This window comes from Lissotriton helveticus, chromosome 5_1, assembly GCF_964261635.1.
Source record: "Lissotriton helveticus chromosome 5_1, aLisHel1.1, whole genome shotgun sequence".
NCBI lineage: Eukaryota > Metazoa > Chordata > Amphibia > Caudata > Salamandridae > Lissotriton > Lissotriton helveticus.
The window spans coordinates 1,645,665,021-1,645,689,244 of NC_136065.1; the positions used below are offsets into that span (position 1 = coordinate 1,645,665,021).

The 24,224-nt window shown below is 47.3% G+C and overlaps 1 long non-coding RNA gene across 1 annotated transcript in view; it reads left to right on the top strand.

Annotated features, from left to right (window-relative positions):
• LOC144753755 (uncharacterized) overlaps positions 1 to 24,224 on the top strand; it is a 79,254-nt gene that overhangs the window by 15,984 nt on the left and 39,046 nt on the right. The window contains exon 2 of the long non-coding RNA XR_013594509.1: positions 2,884 to 2,999. This is a non-coding gene — a long non-coding RNA (uncharacterized LOC144753755). The remainder of the gene's footprint in view (positions 1 to 2,883; positions 3,000 to 24,224) is intronic.

Below are 24,224 nucleotides of genomic sequence, written 5' to 3' on the forward strand. Positions count from 1 at the left end.
GGTGAGAGTCAAAGTAGGTGACAGCACAAGTGTCTCTAGGAAAATCCTGACGAATAGGGGTGTGAAACAAGGATGTGTGCTGCCCCCCCTATTTAACATGTTCATATGCGACCTAGCCCAAAGGTTGGATCAAATTAAGACTCACCCCCCACAACTAGGGCTGCTACAACTGCCACACCTCTCTTACGCTGACAAGGTCGTACTAACGAGCCTTACGAAAGTAGGTCTCCAGAACGCGTTGACAGAAATACAGAATTATGTAACAATAAATTAACATAAATAAGACGAAAAACATGCTGATTTAAAACAGATCCAGCCGCAAACTCAATATCTGGCTGAGCGGCAAAAAGCTGGAGGAAATCAAAAAGTAAAAATATTTAGGAGTCTACTTAGACAATAGATTCAATCAACAAGCATAACGGAATTACATGGAATAAGGAGCTGGTTCGTTAACATTTTGCCTTCAGCACTTGAGCAAAAAAAACTGGCATGTCCATCATTCAAGCCATTACTAGCAGTTTTGGCAATAAGGTTCCAGCCAACACTACCTTACAGCAGTATCATTCAACATGGGAAGTATTCCGTATTACAATACTAACTGTAGGTAACTACTTATAAACTGACCTTCCAGCTGTCAAAAAGTGCAACACCAGCTCAGGTGAGGCTGGAATTTGGTTTAATAAACGAAACACTGGGAAGCATGTTTTCAACAGTAAAAATGTGTCCCAAATAAATTTTTATCAAGATTAGCGTAAACGGGGGCGTGGCTTGCGTGCCGGCAGCAGAGGACGTCTTCCCCGTCAGCTCCGCTTCGGACCAAACCCGCGGATGCCGTGAGGACCCGTCTTGCCATCTTTTGGAAGGATTTCCTGCTGTATAGCGGTGTCGGAAGGTGGGCAGCATATGATGAAGCGCTTTTGCCGCACATACGAGCGCTATTCCACCGGCAATTTACAACGGTAACTTTCTCTTCACTGCGCAACACGAACGGCCGCCATTTTGTTTGCCGCCGAAGAGAATGTTTCTTTGCGCACCTTCTGCATTCAACCTTCCGTTTTGGCATTAGCTTGGTCTCGATACAAAAGTATGATGCTGAGCCCTTCACTGACTGTTGTGAGTTCCTCTCCAATTTATGCACTTTGTCTATTTTTAATCTAAATGCGCAGCTTATTCTCTGTGGTGAAACGACCGCCATTTTGACTTCCTGATTACCATGCTTTCTACTGCTACATAAAGGCACTGTGGTGACTGCCTCACCGTCTTTTCAAGACTCTTGCTCTCCTGGCTTCCCGTGACCATCTGCCTCCTGCATTTTCTCATTACCCTGTTTATATCAGCCTTATTGTGTTTCGGCTTTTCTTCCTCTAGCCTTGCACTTTATATTAGTACGATGTTCTACCACCATATTCATATGCTCCTCTTGGTAGATGCTTCTTCTACGGTGCTGTGTGGCTTTTAGTGTGTCTTCGCACTGAAAAATAGTGCGCTAATAGGCGATTCCTTTTCTTATCGTCCTTTATTTGACACATTGTGTGCCCCTATCATCTTTGTGCATCCACACTCCGGTTCATATTCTACAACTTTGGACATATCTCCCTTTTGCTATCCTACACCATGGCAAATGTCTCTACTTCGCCGAAGTTGTTGCAAACCGGAACAAAACCTAAAAGGCCTAAAAATGATCCACCTTCCCCCATTAACTCTTCGACTAATCCTGTTCTGGACTCCATCCTTGAGGAGGTGCGTGGTCTTCAGCCTTTTATGTCTGCTACCAATGCTAAACTTCAGCAGATTGAGGAGCGCTGGGTGGTTATGGAAAATAAAGTTTTGAACTTAGAACAACGTGTAAGCGATGTCCAAGACCTCTCAACTCGGATTCCACTATTGGAACAAGAAATCCACAAACTCAAACTTCACACCGAGGATTTGGAAAATCGCAATAGACGCAATAACCTACGCGTTTATGGTGTTCCGGAAAATTTGGAGGGGACTGACATGGTCTCTTTTATTCGGAAATTTCTCCAGGAACTTTTGGAACTTCAACCGTCGACTCATCCTCTCAACATCCAACGAGCACACCGTCTTGGCCGCCTCAACTCCAATGCCTCCAAACCACGTGGAATTATCATGTTATTCTTGGAGTTCACAGAGTTAATGGCTGTATTGAAGGCCGCCAGGGCCAAACGTCGTCTCCAGTGGTCTGGTCATAACATTTTCATTTCCCAGGATCTCTCTTCTGCTACAAATGCTCGACGTAAGGAATTCCTGAACCTTCGTCCTACGATGAGACAACTCAACATTCAGTATGGAATTCTCCATCCCTGCTTCTGCAAGATCACACATAATGGTCGTACCAGGTCCTATGATGATCCACAGAAACTCCGCGATTATCTGCTGAGTGTCTCACCTTCCACCATGGACACTGCTAGCTAATGCTTTTATGTCTTTCTTTGTTTTCTCTTTTTACAACCATTATTCTACCCTATCTAACTTTTCTTAACTTATCTTCCTTCTCTATCTTCGTTTATTCTTTTCCTCACATCCTTGTGTTTTTCCTTTTTCATAATGTCCGTATCTTGTGTGCTCGTGGGACATGTCCTCTCTCTGGTGTACCCTCGTCTCACATGTTTTGGTTACTATCTTCTTCTCAGATCAAGCCTTTGCGCCTTGATCTGTTTCCTTTTTCTCTTTCTCTATTTATGTACCTTTCCTTTCTCTCTCTTTTCTCTCTTTTTCTTTGTTTTCTTCCTCTTAAGTGGCCTCTACTGTTTTCTCTATTTGTCCGATTATTGTTTCCCCATTTTTGATTCTTCGTCGATTTCTTAAAATGAGCGTTCTACGAATCCACTGTTTAACTGTTATTTTTTGTTTCCCCTTTTGTAGTGATCTCCTCGCCATGTGTCGCCTCCATTTGTCGCCCATCCTTCCCTCCTCCCAACATGTGTAATTTTGTCTCTTGGAATGTTCGAGGTCTTGGTCACCCTGTCAAGCGTCAGAAGGTATTGTCTCACTTAACCAAATTTCATTCACAGGTTGTTTTCCTTCAGGAAACGCATTGCTCTGACATTGAATCCCTTAAGCTTAAGAGACATTGGGTGGGTCAGGTTGTGTTTTCTCCTGCTGTTAACAAAAAAGGAGGGGTTGCTATATTATTTCATAAGACTTTAAATGCACAAATTATTTCCTCTCAAAATGATGATGAAGGTCGTTGGGCAATGGCAAAGGTTGTTATACACAACAAGACGATGGTTTTATTAAATATATATGGCCCTGTTCGCCCAGATCCAAAATTTTGGAAAGACATTAAATTACTCCTTGCATCTATAGATTGCCCTGATTTTATAGTAGCTGGTGATTTTAACCAATGGTTAGACCCTTTTTCAGATCGGTTGTCTTCAAGTAAATTTCAACCTGACAAATCTCATAAGAGTTTTCAGTCTGCCATTGCCTCACGTCCTCTATATGATTCGTGGAAGGTGTGTAACCCTGATTTATTGGAATATACTTTTTTTTCTAATGTCCATCATACGCGCTCGAGAATTGATTATATTATGATTAGTAAGTCTCTTCTTCCCTCCATTCAAAAATCTGTTATTGGTTCTATTTTTATCTCCGACCATGCCCCTGTATATACTACCCTTGATCTTTCCCTTAGCCCCTCTAAATTTAGTCGTTGGAAATTCAATTCTTTTCTTTTATCTGATGCCACTTTTATGAAAAAAAGCACTGCGTTTTTTAATGAATACTTTTCCTTAAATGACCCCGCTGATACCTCCATTCCTAACACATGGGATGCTTTTAAAGCTTCTTTTCGAGCTTTTACGATTTCCTATGTTTCTGCTAAAAAGAAGCTTAATAAGCAAAAGTATGAGGATCAACTTAAACAGATTAAAACTCTCGAACACATGTATTTCACCTCCAAATCCCCTTCTGCCCTTCAGGACTTGATTCTTGCCAAAACAACACTTAATAAAATTATCACTAATGAAGCCTGTCACACCCTCCTTAAAATAAAATCCAAATTTCATGGGGGCCAGAATAAAGCAGGGAAAATGTTGGCCAATTATTTGAAAATCAAGTCTGAACGCAAAGCTGTCGGCCCAATTTTTAATGATTCATTCAATAAACTAGTTACTTCCGATGAAGACATTGCTGAAGTATTTCACAACTATTACCAAGCCCTATATACAGATGACACTCACCCCTCTGATGCAAACTTAACAAAATTTTTTGAAGGCCTTCCCTCCCCTCCATCCCTCCCTGTTGATTTTTCGCACTTGGAACGTGAAATTACTCTCCAAGAAATCACCATGGCCATTCATTCCCTCAAAAAATCAAAAGCCCCTGGCCCTGATGGTCTGCCAGTTGAATTTTATTCCTCCTTCCATTCCTTTTTTGCCCCTAAACTCCTTCAGTTATTTAACTCTTTTATTTTGGAAGCTAATGCCTCTGGGTCCTTTTTGGATGCTCTCATTGTAATTATCCCAAAACCTGATAAGGATCATTCCCAATGTAAAAATTACCGTCCCATATCCTTAATTAATTATGATTGTAAAATTTTCGCTAAAATCCTTGCCTCTCGCCTTGATTCCATTATCCCTCGTTTAATCAACACAGACCAAGTGGGTTTTGTCAAGGGTAGACTCGCTGCTGATAATGCTCGTCTTTTTTCCAATGTCCTTGCTCACAGTAAAAATGTCAAAACCCCGTTGGCAGCCCTTTCCCTGGATGCTGAAAAAGCTTTTGATCGTATTAATTGGCAATATATGTTCCGCACCCTTCAATGGTTTGGTTTTGGCCCAAATTTTATATCTTTAGTTAACAACCAATTTTCCAGATTCTTTTCTTTGACCAGAGGTACGAGACAAGGTTGTCCCCTTTCCCCTTTATTATTTATTTTATGTCTTGAGCCCTTTCTACAGCGCATTCGCTCCAACCCCCATATCACTGGTATAAAATTTTCCTCTGTCGAAACTAAACTGTCAGCGTATGCTGATGATGTCCTCATTTACATGTCCAATCCCGAATCCTCCCTCCCACCCTTTTTAAATGAAGTTCAGTTGTATTCCTCAATATCAGGATATAAGCTCAACTTATCCAAAACGGAAGTGCTTCCACTTAACGCACTGTGTTTTCAATACATGTTTAATAATACTGATTTTGCATGGTGTCCATCTAAAATTAAGTACCTTGGTATATGGTTCGCTTCCTCTCTAAAAGATACCCTTAAAATAACCTTTGATACGTTGACCAATAAAATTCAATCCCTCTTGCAGATTTGGTCCCCCTTATTTCTCTCTTGGTGGGGTAGACTGGACACCATCAAAATGATGATTACCCCTCATGTTTTGTATACAGTTTCTATGCTCCCTTTCAAAATTCCTAAATCCTATTTCTCTCGTATTAATTCTGTATGCACAAAATTTTTGTGGAATAATAGACATCCCCGCATTGGGTTACATAAGTTGATTCGACCTAAAAATGAAGGTGGTGTTCGTTTCCCTGATTTTGGCTCATATCATTCTGCCTTTTTGATCAAACAATCCTTCTCCTTGGCTTATAACTTCCTTGATACTCCTGTCCCTAAGTGGGTTCTTCTGGAACGCTCTCTTTTAAAAGATTTCTCCTTTCAACATGTTACTTTTATGTCAAATTGTACCTTTATATCCAAATATCCCATTTTGAAATATTCCCAATCTACATTGCAAAATGTTTTTTCCTCTACTCTTTCCCCTCTACAATGTTTCTTATCTTCTGTAGTTTGGTACAACACATTCCTTAGATATAAAGGTAAATCATTCTATTTTAAACACTGGAAAGAAAAGGATATAATGTTTGTACATCAGTTTTTCCTTGATTCCTCTCTTATTTCTTTTCCTGTATTACAAAACATGTTTAGTTTACCTCCCTCATTTCTCGCTGAATATTCTATTATAACCTCTGCTATTCAATCTCACTTATCCTCTTTATCTTCTTCCTCTGACTCTTTTTCTTCTTTCACTCCTGTCACTCCACTTTATCCTCTCTTTTCTACTCAACTACCTAAAGCTGCTCTTATATATTCACTTTTACTGTCCAATTCTTCTGTTCGCTCTAAATCTAAAGTAGAGACTGCTTGGGAAACCGATCTTGATGTCTCTCTTGACATTGCATTGTGGGATCGTTTATGGTCCAGAATTTTCAAAGTCTCCGTTGCTGCACGCATTACCCAATCCTTGCTTTTTATTTATCATAGAGTTGTTATTACCCCGGTTACTATTCATAAATTTTCTCCAACCTCTTCTCCTTTATGCTGGTCTTGTTCCAAAGTTACAGGTACTCTACAACACCAACTATACCACTGTTCCCCTGTTTTATCTTTTTGGACTGATGTTTGGAATATATGTATGAAAATGTTATCTCTTTCCTCACAATTATCTTTTTTACGCATATTTTTAGGTTCTTTATCTGAAGATATTAATATTGTTACACCCTCTTCTGCTAAATTGTTCGACCTATTTATTGCACTTGCATTTAAAGTTATTTTATCGTGTTGGAAAGATAATTCAAAACTCTCGGTCCACACATGGTGGAATTATATTTGTGATGAACACAGAATTTCTATTGCCTCCTCTACTTCTGTTCCTTTGAAAATTAAATCTGATTTATTATGGCTTCCCTTCACTTCCTATCTTTCTTCTAATCCCTCTCCCTTACCGCGTGCTCCTTATCCCCTATGATCCCTTCGCTTACTTCCCTCTTCTCCTCTTTCTCCCCTCTACTCTTTTCTTTCCTTCTGCTTTCCTCTCTCTCTCTTTCTCCTTCTTTCCTTTCTCTATTTCTTTCTACCCTTCTCTTTCATATATAAATTCCTCTGGATTGATGTCTTTTATTATTATACTCATATGTACTTTTTCCTAATTGTTCATGACATACTTTTTGTATCACTTTTCAATGCTTAATAAAAATTTCTTAAACAAAAAAAAGATTAGCGTAAACTCAGAGAAGCACTTTGGAGAGAAATTAAGAAAGACAAAGAATCCTCATACAATAATTTTCTCCACAAAGCCCGTCAAAACACCAAGACAGAAAATCTGTGGGAAAAAAGTCTGTCCTTCTCAGAATTCAGACGCAAAAATAAATGTTTTTGTGTAACATTTTTACGGTTTCAATTAACTAAACAATAAAGATTCCTTAATTCATTAGTAAAGCCAACCCGGCCATTGTGGATGTTTTAAATACTGATTTGTGCTTTTCTAGGCTAAGCATCATAAAATATATTGCCTACTAGTCTTGCGGAATGTGACTCCAACACCTTGTAATCCTCGTTGTTTTACAAAACATTTCCTATAGACTGATTTACACAAGCATGCTTCATTGTCTCTTTATAATGTGTGTGTGATGTAAAGTGCTCTGACACCCTACACTGTTATGAGTAGCGCTATAAAACAAATTAAATGCATGTGAGAGAGGTGCTATGGAAATATGAGAGGCACTTTTGGAGGATAGTAGTAAGTGCATTTGTTGAGAAGGTCTTTGGTGGTGAGGGTATGCCAAAAAAGACTGGTTGACTGTGCGCCTCCAGCGCTAAATCCGACCCTGCTTAAATGCAGACCAAGGAAGGGGCTAGCGACATTGTAGCACACGTGGTGGGAGATTCAGTCTGTCTGTAAATCACATGAGTGAATCAGTGCAGTGTCTCTAAATAATTATATTATAGGCAAATGCTGTTTACTGAAAGGGTGGATTCTCTTGGCCTTTACCAACGCATATTGGCAAAGAGGGGAGAGTAAAAGAGCTGCACTTACTTGGTCCTAGGGTTGTGGAATGGATGGTGTGGATGAAAGTAGCTGTCCTGATAGCCCTTGTCACTGAGTGAATGTACATTTTAATAAATAAGCCATCGTTTTGGCCTAGCTCACCACCCTTCTATGATGCGTCCTCCTTTGCCACGTGAGGAGTGAAGTCTCGTGACGCATGAGCAAGTGTTCTGATACTGCTCAGAGTAGGGTCCCAGCCTCCCTGGTGGTGAACTGATATTGCACGTAACTGCGTGCTGGTAAAATATGTTTTAAATTGGATGCAGCTGTCTCAGACCGCCTTTTTACAAGCCACACATCACCACCAGAAAATGAAACTGCCTGGGTCCCTGCCTCGGCGTAGGTCACCATCACACCGCATTTTACAATCGTTCATGAGCAACCAGTGAACGATTGTAAAATATATTAATAGCCCGCCCCGTCCCTCCCTGGCGAATCTTCGAGTCTGTGCCCAGATTCAGGCCAATAAGGATTGTTTCTGGCCCGCCAAGCATACTGCGCAGCTGCAGGGAGCTAATCATCAGCCGAAGACAGAATGGGGATTTGGGGGGGTGGCCGACCAGCGGGAGGCTCTCCCCCCCCCGGGAAAGTTTGGGGCACCAGGGGAGGGAGGGGGGGGGGAGGAAGAAGCTTGTCCCTCGGGGCTTTCCCTAGGCGGCGTTTTGGGCTGGTTTTGGGCTGGTTGGGCTGGTTGGGTTAGATTTGGGCTGGCTGCTGTACTTAACCGGCCATTTTGTGTCACTGCGCACAGTTCGTGGTGCAGTGACACAGCAGCCAGGGGCATAGGATTTCGTGGCGGTGTTTCAGCTTTGTTTGGTGCTCTGTGCTGCATTCGCGCGTTGGTAGAGCTCTTGAGCTTTCATAGCTCAGTTGGGGGTGAGCGTTCGTCAGCGGCGGTGGAAAACACGGTTTTGGCCCGGTTTGCGGCGAGGTTGCTGCTGGTGAGGTGCTCGGTGCAGGCAGCGTAATTGACAAGATGGCGGAGGGTGATGACCCGCGGGTGGCGGAGGCGTTGAGGCTCCTGAGCGAGGCGGGCCGCATGGACATTGTGGCGGCCCGACCTCAAGGTAAGGCCGCAGCGACGCACTGCCAGTGGCGTCGCTGCGGCTGTGGCGGCATGTGAGCCGCCTCGGTCGCGGCCGGCACAGCGAGAGGAGGGGGGGCGGAGGAGCGAAGAGCGGAGGTCGGCGCTCGGAGGCGGGGACGCGGGGGAAGGTAAAGGGTGGTGCTAGGAAGGCGGGGCAGAAGGGGAAGAAGCGGCCTTTGGAGTTCGTGGGGGTGGTGGGGGGGAGCGGGGGAGGCACGTGAGGCAGGAGTTGTGGTGGGAGGGCAGGGGGGTGGGGGGGAGGGCGAGGGGTCGCAGGCAGTGCTGCAGTTGAAGGGGGGGGTAGTGGGGAGGGGGGCAGAGGGTGGGGAGGGGACTGTGGTGGTGGGGGGAAGTGCTGCAGGTGGAGGAGGGAGGCCGGGGGGCGCAGGACAAGGGGAGCAGGGGGGGAGGGGAGGTCGGGAGGGGCGGTTTCCCCGCTTTTGATTGAAGAAACGGAGGTGGAGGAGGACGTGGGGGGGAGGACACGGAGCTAGACTGGAGTTCGATGACATCAGAGGAAGGGGGGTGTGGGGGGCAATGGGGGGTTGGCGCCGCCGGGGCTGCGGGGGGGGGTGGACGGAGGGGCCGGGCGGAGGGGCGTGCTAGGCCTGAGGCCATGGGAGGAGTGTGCGGAGGCGTCGGAACGGCGGGCGGGCGGGGTGGGTCGGGGACGGGGGGATGGGTCGGAGGGGGGGAGGCAGGGGAAGGGGGCGGGCGGAGGGCAGCGGTGGGCACTGGGGGGGTTGCGGTGACGGGGAGGGGAGCGGCATATGGGGGCCTGGGGTGCTGGGCGTGGGGGGGGGGGGCGGGGCCGTGTTGGATTTCTGGGGCGTGGGCTGGGCCGGGGAAGGGGGGTGGGATCTAGGGGGAGGGGGTGTCCCGGAACGGCGCGGAGGTCATTCGGCAGGATGGGGGAGGGGAGCGGCACTGGGATGGGGGAGTTGGGGGGGGAGCGGCGCGTGGGGGGGTGACGGGGGTTTTACCACCCTGGCATGCTGGACTCCACCTTTTTTCCTTGGCTGGAGCTGTTGGCGAGGCGCTCGGGGGAGCAGCATGCGGCTCCCACCCACCGAGGGGATGGGCCGGCTCTGTCTGGTGCGGGCGGCCGAGCTCCAACGAGGGACCTAACTCGTGATTGAGGTTCCGTGACGATTTTACTCGTGTTTGTAAACATTGTCGTAAATACATAATTTCGGTATCAGTGAACCGCAAATGATCCATTTAGTATATCCTGGAGTTTTCGCTATGCTACGAGCAAGAGCACTCCTGTTACCAACACATTTGTGATTTACCCATGACATCCATCTTAGAACACGGAAGCCATTTTGTATTCCTTGCCCTCACATAGTCAATGGACACGCAATGACCTCTTTTTATTTAAGGACACGTAGGCCTTAACCGGCGATTCACCTTGCGAGTGACACGTGCACCTTAGGCCAGCAACGCTGTAGCAGCATGACTCGGCAAGAACTGCCTCCCCAGCCTGAGGCCAGTCCTGCTATACTGGTTCTTGTGTTCGTTGGCCTGATCATGATTAGGCGGCCGAAGCTGGTAACCGTGCCCATTTACGACCCACAAACATTTCTTATCCTGTCTTTCTATCTTCTGCACCTGGCTCTGCTCCTTTCCTTCTGGGCCTTTATTAGGGGGAGGTAACGAAATTTACGATGAGGCGGTCCGGGTCTTGAATGAAGAATTGACATGGGATTATGATGGACTAGTGGGAACCCCTCATTCGTAATGTTTTGACATCAGATACCGTTGACGATTCCTGTGCAAACGCCAAATATTTATTGTTTAAGACACGAATGTTTAGAACTGTGGTAACATGTAAAGAATTTGCCTGAAGCCCAATATTTAGTATATAAGGAGCAACCCTCTTTGTACAAATTGAACAGGCTCCTAGATACTGCCCATGTGTAGTTTCTGTGACTTCTGTGTCCCTGCAGTAATAAACCTTTGGTCTTTGACGCCACCATCGAGAAGCCCGTGTTTCTGTTTGTTTGTGCACCGAGACAGGTGGAACTCCGGGGTCTTCGGGTGTTATCCCTGACACCTCTGGACGGAACCAAAAAGTCCAGAACTCCAATTGGCGCCCAACGTGGGGCGACGTCATTCGGTACCGGTCCAAAAGCCTGAAGAGTTCGAGGAGCTTCGTGTGAAGATTTCAGAGGGAGGCGCCCCACTTCATCGATCCCGGCATATCGCAAAAGTGGCCCCGACGTCCTCTTCCACGAGGGTTCCCGTTCAGACGGCTGCAGTGGTCCGTTGCCTTGACCGTCGCCCTGTCTTGGACCCGAGGTGCAGTCCTCAGTACGGCGAAACGTGACGGGTTTCTCCTTGGTGACGTCTTCAGTGTCTCAGTTAAGTATTCAGTGGTTGCTAGTTGGTTATTTTGTAAGGGTTGCTCCTGTTTGGATAATCCTTTTTAGTTCTCAGTTCAGTTCAGTTCTGTAAGATTATCACTGGGTATTCTGGTTACGATAATCATTCTGTTCAGTTCAGGTATCGATACATTTGTCAGTTCTGGTAGGCCTAAGTTCTTGGTTCGAGTGCGCATCTTTTCTGTTTGTGTCTTGTTTGTGTTTTGTTCCGGATTATAAAATGGTAAGTCGGAAAAATTGTATGTTGTCTTGTTTCAGTTGCAACAGTGATTCCCAGTTGGAGGACTCGTGTTTGGTTCCTCCGATTGGAACTCCCCTTTATGATCTATATTGCAAATTTGGTGTGGGCCCTATCTCTTATAACGAGGTATGGATCCGCTTCACAGAGAAAGATGGTGTCCTTAGTTGGCCACTACATGGTAGTTTTGAACCTGAAGTTCTCGATAATCTAGAAAGAAGGTTGTTTAAGAAGAAAGCCCGGCCGGCAATGTTTGATTCTTTTCGTTATTGGCGAAAAGAATCTAAACAGAGAGAAATTAAAAAGTTGAAGAAAGAACAGAAAGAGCAAGAGTTGACTTTAGAACAGTCTGCTAGGCAGCTGCAACTCAACGAGTCTGAAAAAGCGATGGAGGTGGCCAATAGAGAGCGTAATTTAGCGATAGACAAGTGCTATCCTGCTTTGCCATCGAGTACGGCTAAGATAGTAGAGGACCCTGAAAAGGATCCCCTGTTGTCTTACTTGTTACGATCACCCCCACCGTATGCACAGGGTGCTACGGCTCCACCTATGCCGAATGTTCAATTACCGGTTGCTGGACAACCTGGTATCCCTGTTCCCGCTCCCCCGAATCCAGTTCCTGTACCTCCTGTGGTCAATATTAATGTTCCTTCGACAACCCCTCTTCCAGGGTTGCCGGCTTCTTTACCTATGCCTGTGTCGCTCACACCTGCTAATTCACAAGCTATTTTGCCTGCTACTCCTACTGTTCCTAATCTATCTGTTCCAACTGCTACTCTATTTACTGCCTCTGCTAATATTATGACTCCGCTTTCTGTTCGTCGAAGAATCACTGATTCTGTCTCTAATATTCTATCTCCCTTCTATAAAACTCTGATTAAGACTCCTACCTCTGACTCTGTGCAGAGGCGTAGTCAGCTTCCCAGTACTGAAGAAAGAGGAATACTAGATTCCACTGCTCTTAGGTGGGTTTCGAAAGTTGGAAGATATAATGTACAAGATGTATTAGATACATTTATGCAATGGAACGAACCGACACAACGATATGTGTTCGATGAAATGTGTTTCCTTCTACGTGAGGAATTGGAAGAGGATGACCCTGAATCAAATCTAGGAGAATTAATTAATGTTCAGAAAGAGTTTGCTACAGGTATGATAGTTGGTCAAAATATAAAAGAAACGATGGAACTGATTTTAAGTTATAGGAATGACCCATCCCTTCGTTCACCAAGAGAGTTAGGGAAACGTAGTACGAAACAAAATCGTCAATATCCAATGAGAGAGGTTCCACCAATTTGGCGTGAAGCTGTGCAAGCTAATGTAAACCTTGGTATTGCAGCCGCTCCGGCCCAATTCCAGAGAGTATGGATACATATTCCATGGAAGCGAGCTGAAGTATTAGCAGTAAAACAGGCCTTGCCAGATCCGCGTAAAAATCCTGCAGGGTACTACAAAGAGTTGGCTCAAACGGTTGACGCTTGTGTATTGAATCTTGCTGACATAGATCTGCTATTTGGTAATGTAGTACCGCAACCAATTTGGGCTAAAATTCGTAAAGAGAATCATCCAGTTGCCCTAGGTGGTGACTGGGCAGCTATAATTGCAGCGGATGGTCAACAAATAGGTGGTTCCAAACCTGAACCTTTAATTGCTAATTTGCCTGGTAGAATAATCGATTTAATGAAAACCTTGATGCCAGCATTGCGCGTTAACTGGGACAAATTGTCCGCGTGCAAACAAAAGAAAGACGAAAGCGTCTCCGACTTTTTCACAAGATTCGAAGAGACTTTTGTGGATCATAGTGGTCAGGATATGAGCACAGAAGGAGGCCAGAGATTATTTGTTGATAAATTCGTGCACAATCTGTTGCCAGAACTTAGTAGTAAATTAAAGAATTCTGAAAGTGCGTGGGCTGTCTCTACGACTGCGCAAATACTTGCGACTGCCCAGTACTATGAAAATAGGGATAAAGAAGAGAAGGAAAAATCAGATAAAAAGACGAAAGATTTAAAAACTAAAGTACTTTTACAGCAAGCTTATCCGCCTCGCACGAATCAGACTAATATGCAGCAAGGGTCATATCAAAGAACGGAATATAATTTTCAAAGACCACAATACCAATGGAATCAATGTGCTTATTGCAAAGTGGAAGGTCATTACAAAAATGAGTGTCCAGTTCGGGCACAAAATAATGCTGCGGCAGCTCAGAGAGGTCGTGGTAGTTCTATGCAAAACTCTAGGGGTCGAGGACGAGGTGCTATGCCTCCACAGACAAGTGATCGCCCCTCTAATTATTTCGACCAGCGAAATGGACAATCTGCCCAACAGAATAGGTCTCCACAATATCATGTTGAAGACTATTATGAAGCTAGTGAGGAAGGTCAGCAAAGCGAGTACTAGGACAGCCATGGACAAAGAGAGGGAGTAGTATCAGTACCAGTAGATCAGAGTGGGCCTTATGTCGCAGTAGCAACATCAGGTATAGTCGAACCGTTTCTGTTGGATACTGGTGCAGCAAAAAGTTCTATCATACATGCGAAACTCCCTGGCGCACCTTTGTCTGGCTCAACAAACGTTTCAGTAGGTTTTTCGGGCGCCCCTGTTCATAACCCTGTTTCTGGTCCTTTGTCTATTTCAGTTGGACCCCGTCAATTGAAAGCACCCTTGATTTTGACGACAGGTTGTAACGAGAATCTGCTTGGTTTAGACTTGTTAAAACGCCTGTATGCGACATTGTACTGTTCTCCAGCAGGAGTACAGCTTACGTTGGGTAAAAGAATAACCTCCCCGATGTACTTGTCGATGGATGCGCTCCCACCAGAGCTGCGTTCACTCCCTGATACTCTTTGGGCGACTGGTCCTAATGATGTAGGTCTCTTGGAAATTCCACCCTATGTAGTAACTTTGAAAGCAAATGTCAAACTTCCACGAATTCCACAATATAGAATCTCTAGTGAAGGTGAGCGTGCGCTCCTACTGATAGTACAAGACCTGATCAAGAAAGATGTTGTAGAAGAGACTAGAGGAAATGTCTGTAATAGTCCTGTACTGCCTATTTTGAAATGAACTGACCCAACAAAGCCTCCAGTATATAGGTTCGTAATTGATCTTAGAGAGGTTAATAAAATTGTGATCCCACAGTTTCCTGTGGTTCCAGACATTACTGCATTGTTAACGTTGATTCCTGCTACAGCAGCATGGTTTTCAGTTGTCGACTTGAAAAATGCCTTTTTCAGCATTCCGATAGCCGAGGAAAGCAGAGATATCTTCGGTTTCTCTCTAGGAGGACGAAGCTTTAGGTTTAAACGCGCTCCACAAGGCTATTGTGAAAGCCCATCCATTTACAGTCAAGCATTAAAAAGCCAGTTAGATTCCTTCGTACTTCCTCGTGGTTCTGCTTTAGTACAGTATGTCGATGATCTTCTAGTGGCTGCCGATGACAAGGAAACTTGCAAAACAGCTACGATTTCTTTATTGCATCACTTGTCAGATTTGAATCACAAGGTGTCACCTTCAAAAATGCAATACTGCTGCCAAGAAGTGACCTACCTAGGTCATCTCTTGTCAAAGGAGGGAAGGAAGTTGACCCCAGAGAGAATAAAAGCAATTACACAAATGAATGTTCCTAGCACGCAGAGAGAAGTACGTGCCTTTTTAGGTATTACCTCATATTGTAGGCAATGGATCCCGAATTTTTCTCTTCTAGCAAAACCATTGGTAGCCTTGACTGGGAAAGGTGTTCCGAGTCCGGTGCCATGGTCTGCTGAATGTCAGCAGAGTTTTTCTGAATTGCGAAATGCACTATGTTCAGCACCTGTATTGGGTACACCCGACTACAGTAAGCCATTCACGCTCTATGTCCACGAGAGAGAAGGTTGTGCATTGAGTGTTTTGACGCAGAAATTTGGTGATAAACAACGCCCTTGTGCGTATTTCTCATCAACGTTAGATCCGGTAGCCAGAGCGTTGCCTAGTTGCTTGAGAGCTACAGCCGCAGCTGCAGCTTCCATTCGACAATCTGCTGGTTTAGTAATGAACAACATGCTAGTGGTTATGGTTCCTCATGCTGTGGATACACTCATGAACCGAACCAAGACGCAGCACCTTACCAGTGCTAGATTATCAGGTTATGAACTGACACTATTAGCTAGTCATATTCAGATCAAGAGATGCAATGTATTGAATCCAGCAACATTGTTGCCGACTAGCCAAGAGTCGAGTGATTCCGAACCACACGACTGTTATTTTAAAACTGAGGAAGAAACAAAAGGACGAATCGATCTAAAAGACACTCCGTTATCAGATCCAGATGGCACGTTGTATGTTGACGGGTCTTGCTTCAAATTGGAGAATGGTGATGTGACTGCTGCTTATGCAGTAACGACTTTGAGTACGATTGTGGAAACTGCAAGAGTGAGTCAGAATTCTGCCCAGGCTGCAGAATTGATCGCGCTAACAAGAGCGTGCGTTTTAGCTAAGGGAAAGAGAGTGAATGTGTTCACAGATAGTCAGTACGCGTTCGGCGTGGCCCATAGTTTTGGCCGCTTGTGGAAAGAGAGAGGTTTCATTACGTCCCATGGGACTAAGATTCAACATGGTCAGCTAGTTAATGACTTGTTGGAATCTCTAACCTTACCGACTGAAGTTGCGATTGTGAAATGCAGTGCTCATAAAGCAATCACAGATGATGTTGGTCGTGGGAATGCTTTTGCCGATGAGACTGCAAAACAGACAGCTAGAAATATGATGAGTAGAATGTATGTTGCAACGTCTGCAAGATGGATTTCTGAGTCTGGAATGTGTGAAGACACAGTGGAAAGCGTGAAAGAAATTCAGAAAGAGGCGACTGAGGAGGAAAAGCTTGCATGGAAAGAGAGCACGGGTAAATTGGACTCGAGTGGGTGTTGGAGTGATTTGTCGGAACAACAGCGTTGGATGTTGCCTGATGCGTATGTGCTTGCAGTAGTAACGATGGCACATGGAGCAGCGCACATCAGTTCAAAAGGGATTTGTAAGATGTTGGCTCCAGTCTGGAAGAATGATGGGATTAGTAAGTGTGCAGAGAGAGTGGTGAGAAATTGTATGGTATGCTTGATGCATAATCCTGGCAAGGGAATCCCCACACCTGCAGGTCACTTCGCTCCTCCTTCCTGCCCCTTTGAAGTGATCCAGCTAGACTTCATTCACATGGATCGTTGCAATAATCTGAAATACGTCCTAGTGGTAGTTTGTGCTTTCTCCAGATGGATCGAAGCATACCCACTGAAGGACAATACTGCCTTATCCACTGCCAAAATTCTTCTTAAAGAATACTTCCCCAGATACGGAATGCCACGGATTGTATGGTCAGACAACGGAAGTGAGTTCGTAGGGAAAGTTATGCAGAGTGTGTGTGCCGGCCTAGGGATTAGACAGAAGTTTCATAGTGCGAATCATCCCCAGTCCGCGGGTTTAGTCGAGGGTTACAATGGCACCCTTAAGCTGAAACTTGCTAAGATACAAGCGTCCACGGGTTTGTCCTGGCCAGACGCATTGCCTTTGGCTTTGCTATCAACAAGAGCAACTGTACATTCTAGAGTAGGGCTTAGTCCTTATGAAATAGTTTTTGGCCATCCTGCAAATGTTTGGGGGGTACCTAGACCGAAAGAATTTAAGCAGCTGGAATACCCAATGTTAATTGATTACCTTTTCGACTTGACTGCTAAAGTGAGTCTTATTCACCAACAGGTTTTCGATGCATTGCCAAAGCCACCGGAGAGTCCAGGCCATCAGCTGAAACCGGGTGATCAGGTGGTCATCAAAAATTTTGCAAGAACAAAAAATCTTCAGCCCAGATTCATTGGCCCTTTCCAAGTCCTACTAGCAACGAGAACTGCTATTCGTGTGGCCGGAAGGAAAAACTGGATCCATACGACACATGCCAAACGTGTGCCTCTGCCACTTCCTTACGACAACTGGGTAAAGAAAGGAATCGGTGCCTCTGAAACGGAACAAGTCCCCAGGTTCATACCTTTCAGCGACGCAAAACTAATCACTGATTCACCAAATTCTGACTCTCCTCCTGAAACTGCTCTTTTGAACCCTGAACATTTGCCATCTGCACCAAAAGAACATTTGCCATCTGCGAACGTGAACATTGCAACGTCAGTTGAAAATACATTGTTCCCAGATCAGACAGCTCCTGCAAAACTGAGATACAACTTACGTTCTCGCAATATGGACAAATAAAGCAGGAAACTGCCTATTTTCAGATTTGAATTGTCTATACATTGCCTCCAGCCAGGAAGTTTGCTAAATACTTTGTATTGTTTCTTTTTGTTTTAAAATTGCCTTGCCGTCTGGGTAGCCGTAGGGTCGTGGCTGTGTGCCTAGTTGAATCTGCGGGGGTCAGACACAAGGTTGATCTTTCTGTTAGTTCTGGGAACTCCCAGGGCTGATAGAGGCATTTTCATCTACGTACACATCATCAGTGGTCGCGAACGGTCGTAGAAGATGGAGCTTCCTGAGCTGCTACGAGAAAATGTAATTTATGTTCGTAGAAATAGACTGTACAGAATACTTCACAGCAAATGCTTTCTAATGCAATGTGCAGTTACATTTTTAATTGTTTTGATAACGTTGGTGGGTGGAATCGTCTTTGGTGTACATTTGATTTTTATGCCAGTAACTACAGTACCTCCCCTTGATCCTACTACTTCTACGGTTTCTTCTATGCATTCTTTTCACTCATTTCCTGAACACGAACAAGCTCGACGCTCAGAATTTATTAACAATACATTTGTACAGCTCTTGCATCAACACCAACTGGTAGTTAATACTACAGACTGCTGGGTGTGTGGCTTGATACCTCACACTATGGATAAAGGCATTCCCTATTTAGTCTTGCCTTTTAGCTACAATGGATCATTTCAGGCCTTTCAGACCATTTTTTCATATGCCCTTGAGACCTATCCTCCGCGTCCACCACGGTCCACTAAATACAACTCAGCCAACAAAGCTTTAGTCCAGGGAATTATTGACATGATTAAAGACGTCAATAATACTCCATCTTACCCTAGAGATGAATTACGGGTGTATTTGAGTTGGAACTCTACAGAGTATCGCCTTAGTTTGGGAGAAAGCAAGCGTAAAAGCTCCACTTCAGTTTGGGTCGTGCCTCACCGAGGTCAGGTCTGTTTGCAAGGAAATGGGAGAAATCTGAGAGCTCAGCTAGGGAGGAGTGAGTGCGTTGAGACTTACGTATTTCCGTCTAACTCCTCCCCTGCCTTTCTGACTGCTAGGGGTACCTACTTCATCTGTCAGGACAGAACATATACATGGCTGCCTGCTGACTTTTCAGGTTCATGTTATATTGCTCGATTGTTACCCCCGACATACACTGCTTCTTCAGATTATCACAAGACCAGAGTAGCAAGAGGTGTCTTCAGCAAGGAAGATACCGCTGGTCAAGAAGCTGGAGACTTTTTCAAAGGTTTCCTTCCGTTTTGGGGGCCTATGGCCAATAGTAGAAATCTACGTCAACTAACACGGGTAGTTGAATCTACTATTACAGAAACTGCTGGTGCCCTTAGTAACTTAACAGCTGAGCTTCAGGCGGATCGTCTCATGACGTTGCAGAACCGTATGGTTCTAGACGTAATACTTGCAGATCGAGGTGGGGTATGCAGAATGATCCAATCGAGCTGCTGTGTCTTTATTCCAAATAATGCTCCAACAGTCTATGAAGCAATCTCTAAGCTACACAAGATTTCCGACTCTATACACGTAGATAAGGGAAACTGGTCCTTCATGGAGTGGTTTTGGACTCTGGTATCAGCGTGGGGATGGAAGGTTCTGATGGTCATTGGTGTCATCCTAGTATTTCTGTTCTCGTGCTGTCTTATTATCCAATGTGGTCCCGCTCTGTGTAGTCTCTGTGCTGCAACCTGTTTCAGAAAACCACCTGCATTAGGAGAAAAGGCACGAGACAGGATGATGATACAACAACATGTCACTGACCTAATGAGCATAGAATTAGACTCTGACTCTGATATAGACTGAGTAATTGCCTATGTAAGGGCAAAAGGAGGGTCTGAGGTTCCGTGACGATTTTACTCGTGTTTGTAAACATTGTCGTAAATACATAATTTCGGTATCAGTGAACCGCAAATGATCCATTTAGTATATCCTGGTGTTTTCGCTATGCTACGAGCAAGAGCACTCCTGTTACCAACACATTTGTGATTTACCCATGACATCCATCTTAGAACACGGAAGCCATTTTGTATTCCTTGCCCTCACATAGTCAATGGACACGCAATGACCTCTTTTTATTTAAGGACACGTAGGCCTTAACCGGCGATTCACCTTGCGAGTGACACGTGCACCTTAGGCCAGCAACGCTGTAGCAGCATGACTCGGCAAGAACTGCCTCCCCAGCCTGAGGCCAGTCCTGCTATACTGGTTCTTGTGTTCGTTGGCCTGATCATGATTAGGCGGCCGAAGCTGGTAACCGTGCCCATTTACGACCCACAAACATTTCTTATCCTGTCTTTCTATCTTCTGCACCTGGCTCTGCTCCTTTCCTTCTGGGCCTTTATTAGGGGGAGGTAACGAAATTTACGATGAGGCGGTCCGGGTCTTGAATGAAGAATTGACATGGGATTATGATGGACTAGTGGGAACCCCTCATTCGTAATGTTTTGACATCAGATACCGTTGACGATTCCTGTGCAAACGCCAAATATTTATTGTTTAAGACACGAATGTTTAGAACTGTGGTAACATGTAAAGAATTTGCCTGAAGCCCAATATTTAGTATATAAGGAGCAACCCTCTTTGTACAAATTGAACAGGCTCCTAGATACTGCCCATGTGTAGTTTCTGTGACTTCTGTGTCCCTGCAGTAATAAACCTTTGGTCTTTGACGCCACCATCGAGAAGCCCGTGTTTCTGTTTGTTTGTGCACCGAGACAGGTGGAACTCCGGGGTCTTCGGGTGTTATCCCTGACACCTCTGGACGGAACCAAAAAGTCCAGAACTCCATGATCGCGGCGCATGGAGGCGGGTTGTGTCTCCGACAGCCCCTCCCCGAAGGGTCTTTACGGCCGCCGGGGGTGGGGGAGTGAGGATGGATGCGAATAATTCTGCGTTGACTGCGAGTGTGGAGGAGGGGGGGCGAGTGTGGATTTGAGAGAGTTGATGCGGGTGTGTCGTGAGAGAGCGGGTTTGAGCCGGCTGGAACCCCAAGTGGGGGGCCGGGGCGGTGTGGAGCTGGCTGATGGGGAGTCGGAGGAAGAGAGGGAGATTAGGGAGGACGGGGGGCTTGTAACGTTGTTGACAGTGTATTACAGGTGCCAGCAAGGCAGGTTGAGCCCAGAGTGACGGCCCCCTCAGTTCCACTGGTTAGGCGGCGGGATCCAGCAAGGACGCCGACCTTGACGCCAGGTAAACCGGATGACGGTGCGGGGAGTGGCAAGCGGCGTTGTGTGGAGGTTTCGGTGGGGACGGGGGGCGAAGGGGGGGATGGGTGGCTGTTGGCACGGACGGTGCGGCGCCGGGCAGTGACGGGTCGAGCGCGGGCGGCGGGGCAGCGGCGGCTGGTGAGGCAGTGATGGCGGGGGGAGGGAAGGAGAGTTGCGTGGTGCCGGTGCGTAAGCTTCCGTATATGGGGCCGACCAAGCCGCTGGGGGCCCATCTTTCTGCTGCAACGAGGGAGAAGATCTGGAAAGGGGAGTATATTGACATCTTGAAGCTTCTCCACAGGGAGTTGACGTCCAAGGAAGGGTCGAAGGAGGAAGAACAGGAGTTAGCTAGGTGCCCAAAGGTGCCCCTGACGTTAGACAATTGGTCAGCGGCATTCCTCATATACGCGAGTGTGTACTGCGAGAAGTTCCCGGACCGGTGCGTCACGCTGTTTAAATACATGGATGTGGTGCGGAGGGCGCAGGTGACTTACGGCGGTTATGCGTGGTTACATTATGATGAGGAGTTCCGGGCACGCATGGCGGCGGACCCGGATGCGCAATGGGGGGAGCTGGATTCGGATCTGTACCAGCAAACGATGGGAGGGGCCAAGTTTGGCCGCACCATTTACACGGCGAGCGGTTTGCCGCTGGTGCCGCCCCCCTTTGCTGCCCGCCCCACCCGAGGGGGGGTGGGGCAGGGAGACTCTGGCAGTCAGGCCTCGGTCGGGGCCTGTTGGGACTTTAATAGAGGAGCCTGCGGGCGGGCGGCATGCCGTTTACGGCACGAGTGCTCGTCATGCGGTCGAAGGCACCCGGTGCTGCGCTGTTGGGGGCTCGGAGGCCCGCCGGGGCAGCAACCTGGGCTGGGAGGGGCCCCAGCCAGAGGGGGACCGAGTGGGGGGAGGGGAGGAGGCAGAGGGGGAGGAGCGGGGGCTATGGGAAAAGGCTCATACGCCGGTTAGGATTGAGCGGATGGAGCCCTGGTTGGCGGCATATTCGCGGGCGGAGGACGCTGCTGTGTTGCGTCGGGGTTTTCGTGAGGGGTTCAGGCTGGGGTACGAGGGCCCCCGGATTGCTCGCTGGGCGGACAATCTGAAGTCTGTTCAAAGAGGTCAGAGAAGGCCGGATGACGGGCCCCTTCATGGCGCCTCCGTTGCCGTGCTTGATCATTTCCCCCATATGGGTGGTGCCCAAGAAGGAAGAGGGGCAATTCCGACTGATTCAACACTTGTCTTGGCCGGAGGGGGAGTCGATCAATGCCTACATTTCGGCGGATTTGGCGTCGGTGACTTACTCGTCGGTGGACGTCGCGCGGAGGCTCGTCGCGGTGGCGGGACGGGGGCGTTGATGGCGAAATGCGATGTCAAGTCGGCGTTCCGACTGCTTCCGGTGCACCCGGGGGATCACCAGTTGCTGGGGATCCAGTTTGACGGCCTCATCTTTGTGGGCAAGGCGCTGCCGATGGGGTGCTCCATTTCTTGCGCGCTATTTGAGCGTTTCAGCTCCTTCCTACAGTGGGTTTTTTCCAGGCGCACAGGCTCGGAGTCAGTGACGCACTATCTGGATGACTTCTTCCTGGTGGGGCGGCCCGGTGCGGTGGACTGTCAGCGGCTGCTGGATGGTTTGGCCGGGTTAATGGGGGACTTTGGGGTTCCCCTGGCGCCAGAGAAGACGTGCGGTCCCAGTACGGTGTTGTCCTTTCTCGGTATCGAGCTCGACTCGGTCGCCATGGAAGCGCGCCTGCCGGAAGACAAGAGGTCGGCGATGTTGGTCCTGGTGGATGGAATGTTGTCAAAAAGGAAGGTGACGGTGCGAGAGGTACAGGTGTTGTTGGGGCATTTGAATTTTGCTTGCCGAGTGGTGCGGGCGGGTCGAACGTTTTGCCGGCGTTTGGGTTTGGCGTTGTCCGGTTTGACTTTGCCGCATCATCACGTGCGCCTCTCGGCGGGAATGAAGGAGGACCTGCGCATGTGGCGGGCGTTCTTGGAACGGTTCAATGGTGTGCCCATGGCGCCGGCAGAGGACTGGGAGTGGGACGTCACCATGTACTCGGATGCGGCGGGCGGCGGCGGCTTCGGTCTGTATTGGGAGGGAAGATGGTGTGCGGAGCAGTGGCCGGAGCATTGGCAGGCGGGCGGGAGGAGCATTGCGTTCTTGGAGTTGTTCCCTTTGGTGGGAGCGGTCACGGTGTGGGCGGGGGCTTTGGCTCACAAGCGCGTGCTTTTCCGTGTGGACAACATGGCTGTGGTGCAGGTAGTGAACTGGCAGTCGGCTAGGGACCCGCAGGTTCTGAAGTTGATGAGGGTGTTTGTCTTGCGCTGCTTGGAGAATGACATACTGTTTCAGGCGCGCCACGTTCCAGGTGTGGACAATGACATCGCCGATGCCTTGTCTCGTTCACAGTGGGAGAGGTTCCATGGGCTAGCCACGGAGGCGGAGGAAGTCAGGACGCCGGTGCCGGAGGAACTGTGGTCAGTGGGCGAGGCCGGGTCTTTCATTTGGTGAAGACATCGGTGGCAGTGTCTACGTGGAAGGCGTACGAGCTAGCGTGGGAGGTGTTTCTGCAGTCAGGTGCGGTGAGGCAAGGGGACCGGTGGCGGCGTGAGGAACAGGTGGTAAGGTTCATGCTGGCGCTCATGGATAGAGGGCTGACGCAGGTGTCGATTGCGGGCAAGTTGTCGGCGGTGGCCTTCATGGGCAAGTTGTGGTGGGGTTAACCCCCATCGGCAGGTGAGTTGGGGACCCGGCTGCTGGAGGGGTGGGCGAGGGAAAAGGGGGCGGAGGTGCGGCTGCGCCATCCCATCACGGTGGCTTTGCTGGAAGGTGTAATTAACGCGCTCCCGGCGGTGTGCAGGGACGAGGGCGAGGCGGTGCATTTTTCTACCTTGATGTCTTGGCTTTTCTTTGGAGCGTTTCGAGTGTCGGAGTTGCTGGGTGCGAAGGGGAGGTGGGGGGTGGTGTGGGGGGAGGTGGAGGTGCAAAAGCGGGAGGTGGCAGTGCGTCTGCGGCGTTGTGAGAAGTTGGCCTGATGTGCAGTGCTCACTGTTTTAGTGATCACTATATATCAGTCCAAACAACCCTTATTGATGATTGGTTGTAAGTCAACCTTATAGACCAGCTATCCTAGTAGCATGGATACGAGCAGTCTAAGGCTAAGACTCTAGAGGGCGTGTTAAGCCAGCTGTTTTACCATCACATTACCCCTTGAACACCCAGTGAAAGGACACCACACAAGTTGTTATGAAAATAAACAGTGTATTTATTTATAAC